The sequence below is a fragment of the Triticum dicoccoides genome, chromosome 4A (genome assembly GCF_002162155.2).
Source record: "Triticum dicoccoides isolate Atlit2015 ecotype Zavitan chromosome 4A, WEW_v2.0, whole genome shotgun sequence".
Lineage (NCBI taxonomy): Eukaryota > Viridiplantae > Streptophyta > Magnoliopsida > Poales > Poaceae > Triticum > Triticum dicoccoides.
In genome coordinates, this window is record NC_041386.1 from 652,916,180 (window position 1) to 652,924,771 (window position 8,592).

Below are 8,592 nucleotides of genomic sequence, written 5' to 3' on the forward strand. Positions count from 1 at the left end.
TCCTCACGCCGGCCGCGGACATCGTCCTCTCCGCCGCCGCCGTAGGTGTCCTCTGTCGCCAAGTTAGGGCACGGTGGATTGAACTGCTCGGTCTCCTATTCATCCCATCTAGCAGTTCTTCGTGTGGTAAATATAACTCTATTTTTACCACCTTTTTGACCCTCAATGATTCATCCTATTTACCAAAATTGGTTTCTGTCTATACAATGTTAGATCTATTCTGTCTGCATCTCATACTTCCTAGTATATTCACTTAAGCTTCATATATAGTTAGATTCCTCACTTGTACTTATTCACGGATTCGTACAAATCTGGAACAAACTCTCAACATATAAGTGAATGTCTTCGCAATATGAGGTCAATGTCTTCAAACTGATTTATCTTCAAAATCTTCTAAGAATGCATATGACCTCTCCCCCTTCCCTCGCATCTCTAATGCGGTCACAGGTACATGTCCGTGGGAGAATCCCTAGGTTCTCATAGCCTGCATTCGTTTGCAGAATTCTTACAGCAACACATTAACTCTCCCGAAGCCAGTTCATGTTTGTCCATCAAGCGAAAGCCTTTAAAGCCTTTGAACATATTGAAGCCATTCAGTTTGAAGTTCATGGCTGCAGAAAAATCTGTAAGGAAGGGTGGCAGACAGCGTCGAGGGGGAACATCAAAAGATTTGCCTGATGACCTCGCAGACCTTTACAAGACAGATCCTGATGAGGATTACAATCAGCGCAAGACACGAATCCAATGGATTCGGCGATATTGGGCTGAACAATGGTTCAAGTACAAGTTCGTGACCCAGGAGTACGCTAAGAAGAATGCTATCAAAAGTCCTTGGGGTGATATTCTCTATCGAGGCCTTCCCCCCAAGAACAGAGCTGAAGCTATTGCACAAGAATTCTATCCTTGTATGGTCCGTGGACCACAGCCTGAAAATGCTGATCCATCATCATTGCTCTGGTGTCGTGACGACAATCTCTTCAAACACAACTTCCAGCATGCAAAGGCATCAGCCAAGGAAAACAAGAAGTCATGGGGATTAAACTTCAACCCTGGTCCCTCTGCTCCCCGTGATGACGGCTCACGTGATGCGGAACCCAATGAAATCGGCCCCTTTTCAAACCTTGATGGCCTCATCTCATACATCTTGGTACAAGGTGCCAAGTGGATCATTCTGAAAATGATGCTGACACTGATGAAGCCCCAGCTCCTCCTCCAAAGCCGCAGAAGCTAAAGAAGATTAAGGCTTCAACATCAGCTGCACCTCCAAAAGCTTCACGAGCGAAGCCACTGGCCACTGCACCTCCTGAAGACAGTGTGCAGTCTGAAGATCTATCACGCATCTCCAAAAGGACGGAGAAGAAAAAGAAAATCATCAAGAGTACTGATCAGACATTGACTCCTGCTGCCATTCTGCGTGAAGAACACATTGATCTGTCCAGCGATGACGATCTTGCAGATGATGCACTTGAGCAACTGATCAAGAGCAAGGAAGAAGCAGAGATCTTCAATAATTTGCCTCTCTTTGACGTGGCAATCATCCATAACTTTATTGATGAGTGGTTTGACACACCAAATCTCAGCTTTGATGATTTGCAACTTCCAATTGGCCTCAGCGTCTCCTTCAATGGCGCTATTGCTTCTGAGCTAGCTATTGCTTAGCGCATCGTCGAACTGAAGCACAAGATCGACTTCGAAAAGGCTCAGTTCAAGAAGCATGTGGCCAAGCTCAGCGTGCAAGATGTTAAAAACTTCAAGATCATGCTGCACGAGCTCAAAGAAGCCTTTCACAAGAAGCGTGAAGAAGCTAGAGGCTCCCATGAGCGCATGAAGAGTCTGGCTGACAAGTGTGTACTAGCCTACAATGAGGCTGAGAAGCGCAAGGCTGTTGGTCGTCCTGGCATTGACCCCAGAATGGCTGTAAAGAAGAAGAAGCTATCAACTGTCCAATCTGCACCGTCAAGGCAGGATGAACCTCGCATAGTTTTCCCAAGCAGCATGACTGGCTCGAAGCCAAAGGTCATGTCAACCGCTTCAGAACAGAAGAAGACGAGGGCTGCAGAGGCTGAAGCCAGAAAAAGGAAAACCTCAGAAGCCTCTGATGCTGCTCCCTCCAAGAAGAAGCGCAAGATCAAGAAGAATCGGGCTGCTCCCATAGATCCCTTAGTTGTTGAACCTATCTCTGTGGTTCGCCCTGCATCTGCAAACCAAGAACTACAAATGATTATTCATGAGCCTGCTTCCACAGAGGCTCATGAAGCTGAAGAGATTCCAGCAGTTGATCCCATCGCTGCTGAAGACATTGGTCACCATGACAATGTTGAAGAGGATGAAGTTCTTCCTCAGATTGAACACAACATGGTATCATCGCCTGTTCTCACGAACAACGAAATCATCAGCATTGGTTGTCCTCTGACGCCAATTGCTCAGGATGCATCATGGGCTGATCGCCCGCAACAACAAGACTCCCCCAGTACTCCCCAACAACAAGTCACACCATCTGTGCAAGTTGAAGAGGATGAGGCCCAGCCAACTCCATCACCAAAGGCATCACCTGTACTACAAAGGCTTCGCAAAGGACCAAGGCCTCAAGTCCCTCTTCCGAGCATTCCAGAAGGAGAAGTGCACCACCTATCTGTTGCACGTCAGGTGTTTTCAGAAGCCACTCCAACTGTGAATGTCTCCGTGTCTGAAGCCCAAGCTGCTGAAGACAATCAGGCTGCATCAGCCGATGACGAACATCTAGAAGAACGTGTCCCTACTCCCCCCATCACTGAAGAAGTTGTTCCTGAAGTGAACGTGCCTGTGCCAGACCCTCCAGCTCAACAAGTGGAGGTTGAAAACATTGAGGCTGCCACCATCAACATAAATGAAGCCAATGACGTAGTCATGGTTGAAGCTAATGTGGAGCCTGCACCAAGCAACATGCCAGAAGTCAATGCTGCAACTGCTCCTGAAGCTTCTGTTGTGCAGCCTGAAGCCACTGGTGCTGCCACTGCTCATGTTCCGCCATCAAGGCCCTATACAATTGAGCAAGCATACAACCATGGCGAGCTAATCACAGTAAGATGGCCTGTTCTGGTCCCTCCGCCTAATGTCTCTGGTCCTCAGTTTGATTATCACATTGAGCATAGGCCTCAGGTCCAGAAATCAAAGCCAAGACTGCCAAGGTTTCCAGCTACTGCCACATCTGTAGGGTCCTTCAATGCAAATGGTTTCAAAAGCCACAACACCTTCTTTGACAGCTCAAAGAACCCTTACTCAAGGCCAAGAATATCATCTGATCGTTTCTGGAGTCATCAGCAACGAAGTTATTACTCCTGCGTTCTGTATGATCAAGGGCACATTTTCCCTCATATGCGCCTCGACACTGAAGCCATTGCTGGACTGCCATGCTTAGAAGAAGCACTTGACTGCTTTTGTGATGCAGGTCTGCTCAGCTTTGTGACAGACAAAGAACGTTGAAATGAAGAACTATTGCTTCAATTCTATGCTACCCTCCACATTCGCGGTTACAACAGGGATACAAAGACATGGGTTCTCGAGTGGATGACAGGAAATGTTCATCATGAAGCCAAAGCTCTTGACATCATTGAGCTTATAGGGTTATCCACTCCCGGAGAGTTGTACGAACCTGGTTGTCAACACCACCGCAATGCACTGGAGAGCATCTTTCATAAGCCAGAACCCAACATGAGCCAGATGTTGAGCATGATGAAGCCTTTGCCACATGACGCTGAATACCCAAAGAAGTTCTTTGTTGATGACCTTGATTATCTGCCGCGCACCATATATCACATCATCAGGCGGACTCTATGGCCAATCAAAGGACATTCATCAGCTGCAAAACTTGAAGGAGCCATGAAGACATTGGTCTTTTACATCCTCAATGACATCAGCTTCAATGCACAAGATTTCTTCCTCCGGCAACTGGCTGCATCTGGATCTGACCTTTTTGGCCTGAAATTCTATGCTCCATGGGTCATGCGCCTCATCAAGCTACACTCTGCTATCAACTATCAGCCCTCTGCTCACAATCATGTGATCTTTCTACCAGAGGTTGATATGCCAGTTGAAGCCATATACCCTGAGCCTGCCAAGAAGCCTCTTTGTCTTCAAAATGCTGAACACCATAGCTTTACTCAGCCTATGGAAGGAATCCAAGCAGTAACTCGTGTCTATCCAATGGCTGGAAACACTCGTCTACCTCATCGTGCACCAACTGAAGCTACTGAGAGCACAATTGCCCAAAGAACTAAGAAGCGCTCACGTGTCGTGAATGACCGAGAACTTCTTGTGGCACTACATCAGTAACAAGATAAACATCAATTTTGGCTCAAGCGTCAAATGCAAAGCCTCTTGGTGGATGTCAATCGCATTCGCAATCTCGCCACCAAGAATGCATTTGTCACTCACGAAATCTGTCGGCGATCATGGAAGAGTTTGACCCTGCTCAGTGCTGAAGCAGATCTTCAAGGCGATGGCTTCACTGAACGATTCAAGTTTGACTCCACTCCTCCACGGAATGCTGTCCTACAACAAACTCCATCTCTTGAAGACTCTGACTATTCTTCCTCCGCGGCAACTGTGAATGCCAATGTGATCGATGATGAAGACGATGCTACTTCACCACCCCCTACTTCTGCATGCATCAACACTGCACCAAGTTCGTCTGCGCCGCCAAACAACAACGACAACCCTGCTGCTTCACCTACTCCTCAAGAGGACGAGTAGATGATCTATGTCTTCAAGCCTTTTTGGTCATTACTGACAAAAGGGGGAGAAGCATATGAGTTTGCTAGTCTTCAAGCGGGTTCATATGGGCGGTTGCTTTATATTTTGCCTATGTGTTTACAACTCTTGCTTTTGATACATTTCGTTCGTTGAGTTGTAACACTTAAACTCGATGGTCGTCTGCAACTTATTTGCTTTTCCATGTGCAATGATAACTTCCACACTTAGATCATTCTGCAGACGTCCATTTTTCATTATGCATGTCATCCTCTTAGTTATATCATTTCATGCATGATGAATTATCTTCATAAGTTGAAGAGGATCTCCACAAGTACAACCTGCCATGTGCATTTGCATTCCAAAAGCAAATTACTTATATGCACATCTTCAGGGCCGGGGGGAGCCCTTGCCACTTATGAAGACAATACCATATCCTTTACAATTTCACATACTTCATTCCCGTTGAAAACTTCAACCAGTTTGTCATCAATCACCAAAAAGGGGGAGATTGTAAGTGCATCTAGTGCCACCCCTAGTTGGTTTTGGAGTATTGACGACAAAGTTGGTTGAGGGACTAATGCGTTTGTGAGAATTGCAGGATAACGCAGGTAGTGTCCCTCATTAATTCGGTTTACCTACCGGAGATGACCCCTAAAAATGTATGAAGACATTGAAGACAATGGTGGTATGTGAAGATATTCACATTGAAGACTATGACATGAGAAGACAATGAGTGAAGACTATGGAGCACGAAGACTGTGTTGTTTCGTTGTTCCCTTTTCTTCTTTGTTGAGTCATAGGAACCACCGTACTGTTAAGTGGGGTCCAAGTGAACAAAGTCAGACTAACTGAAGTGATGCTCAATCCAAATCCTATGTCTTCGAGCAAAGACAATGAGAGCAAATCTTATTCAGAGCTGGATGAGTCAGCTTTGCTTGTAGTCCAAGTAAAGTTGCCGTGTGTGTTTGAAATCTGACCGTTGAAACACGTGTCGGTTCCTTAGTGACCCAGGGTCATTTTGGACATATCAGATCGGGTTCCCTTGTGGCTATAAATAGCCCACCCCTACACCATAAATTGGCGGCTGCTCAGAGTTAGTTTACGTCTTTTGTCGTTTTGAGAGAAACCCACCTCGAAGACTTTAAGAGAGAAATCCTTGCAAGGACAAAGCTCAAACACCCAGAGCCAAAGAGTGTTAGGCATGACTGAAGTCTTTCTGTCTGAGTGACCTGAAGACTTATTACACTTAAGGACTGTGTATCCTCCAGCCGGTTAGGCGTCGCGTTCTGAGCATCCAAGAGTCATTGTGGATCGTCGGTGAACGAAGTCTGTGAAGGTTCAGAAGTCTACCTTGAAGACTTACCAGAGTGATTGGGCGAGGACTGTGTGTCCTTAGCTCAAGGGGAATAAGGTGAAGACGCGGTCTTCTGAGTTGAATCTCAGCCTCCCTAACCAGACGTACAGTTGTCACAGCAACTAGAACTGGTCCAACAAATCCCGTGTTTTCAACAGGTGACTGGTTCTATCTTTTCCCTCCCTTTACTTTGAGTTTGTCTTCGTGAAGTCATTGCCTATTTGTCTTATCTGTTTAACTTCATTGCTTGACTACTATCGTTGATTGGCTTCATACTATTTTCCATTCTGATCCTAACTACCTAGCTGCTATTAGTCCTTGTACGTTCACATAATTGCATACTTGACTATGGATTGCTTGTTGTAGTTTATCTTCCGCTGCATATCAATTAGGTCATTTCTATTGCTTGTGCTCGAAACTTCCATGTTTTGAAGACTTTGATAAAAATCGCCTATTCACCCCCCCCCCCTTCTAGTCGATAACTAGCACTTTCAGAAATAAGTAGAAAAAAAAGAATACTATCTTTTTTTAGACAAGAAAAACAATTGGGCCGGCCCAGTCGGGGCAAACCCCTGTGCGTGCCCCCAACTCTCTGCCGCAAAGAGCGGCAGGTAGGAGCTCCCATGTGTAGCACCCCTAGAAAAACTATGTGTAGCAGATCTCAAATAAAGAATTACGTATAACACTTCACGTACCACTTGACAATAGTCAAAACTACATGCAACCACAACAATAAAATTAAAAAAAAATATCCATCCCACAGTCGTAAAACAAACAAACAAAAAGTTCAGCGAAGAAACAACAAAGGCACCGAGAAAAGGCGCATTACCACACAGCCAATCGCAAAACGTCCTAATGATGGCGCCTGCCATCAAAGAAAAAAAAGGAATAAATATGCACACATTTATTATTAATTAGCACACGCTAATTAAAAATGTCATTAGTGAATGCGTGTCTTCAACACCGAACAGTGGCATACCTTCTCTCTCTTAACATGTAACATCCATCCTTCAGAGGCAGCCCCTAATTATGTATATCTATGTACATTCATATGTTTACTATTCACATATTTCTTACTTCTTTAATAGTTTTCCTTTTTTCTTTTTTAAATTTTTTTCCTTTTTGTGAAATGTTGTGTGTATGCACGCTATTATTTTTATTAATCTCACAAATATTGTTTTTAAGCCATGAACTCATTTTCAAATAGGTGAATATTTCTTTTGTGAATACGTGAATACTCTTTTAGTAGATTGAACTTTTTAAAATGCATGAACACCTCTTTTAAATACATGAATACAAGTTTCTAATTATATGGACATTTTCCAAATGCGCAAAGATTTTTTACAAAAGTGTGGGTGCTTTTTCAAATTCCATAAAAAAAATCAAACATATTAAAAAATATGTGTACAATTAAATATATAACAATTTTGAAACATTTTTTTAACTATGCATGAAGAACTTTTTTAATATGTTGAATGTTTCCTAAAACCCTTTTGAAACTGCCTAAGCATTTAGTTATTGTTTAAAATAAAAGTGAAGCAAAAAAGCAACACAAATAAACAAGAGATTATATAAAATAAATAAAATATGGTGGTGAACCTATGCTAATGGGTCGGTCCAATATATAAGGTAGCAGCAGACATTATGCTATTGGACACTCCAAGCATCCTATAGTAGCTGTATCGATGCTACTATGTTGTGTGATGCCGAGGAGGTGGAAATTTTCTTTTGTGGTCGGCGCCTATGTGAATTTCTCCTACAACACGTGTTGTCTATAACTAACATTGTCTTTCCCCTCACGTCTAAACCCTATCTTCGAATGAAATCAAGGATGTATCATGGGAGGAAAAGCACTCAACGCAAACTAAAGCCAGCAACCTAGCGACCAGCGATGGTACGGCCACGGAAAAAAATGATCCTCATGACTAAAGAACGGCGCAGCAAAGCACGCTTCGTTAAGTGCTAGAAAAACTATACACGAATGGTTACTTTTTCTTTGGATTCTGAATTACAGAAACTGTAAATCCGAATTATTTGGGACTGTGAAGCGAAGGAAATCAAGACCCCAAATGACAAATACAGAAAACTATACTAGAAGAATCTCGTCTTTTGTCATTCTTTGTTCTTTTTTGCTCAATGATTCATTGGAACTTCCTTGCCAATAACTATATATGTCCAGTTTAGCTATATAACAGTCACCTGATTTCTACTTTTGGCTCAGTCGTATTTTTAAAACCCAGTCGACTTTTTCTTTACTCCGAACATGCATGCATGCGCAAATTGCTTTGGGTTAGAGCATCTCCAATAGTCGCGCCAAACTAGAGTTGCGCCACAAAATTGGACGTTTTAGCGCGCGCACAACCGGTATAGTTGCTCCAGCCGGCGCGCAAAAACAGTGCGCGCGGCATATGTAGTTCAGCGCGCTGACCGAAACGCAATCGCGCGTCGCTTATTTGCTGCTCCCGCTCCCGCGCGCTGGACTCTCGCACGCTCGCTCTCCAACTCCC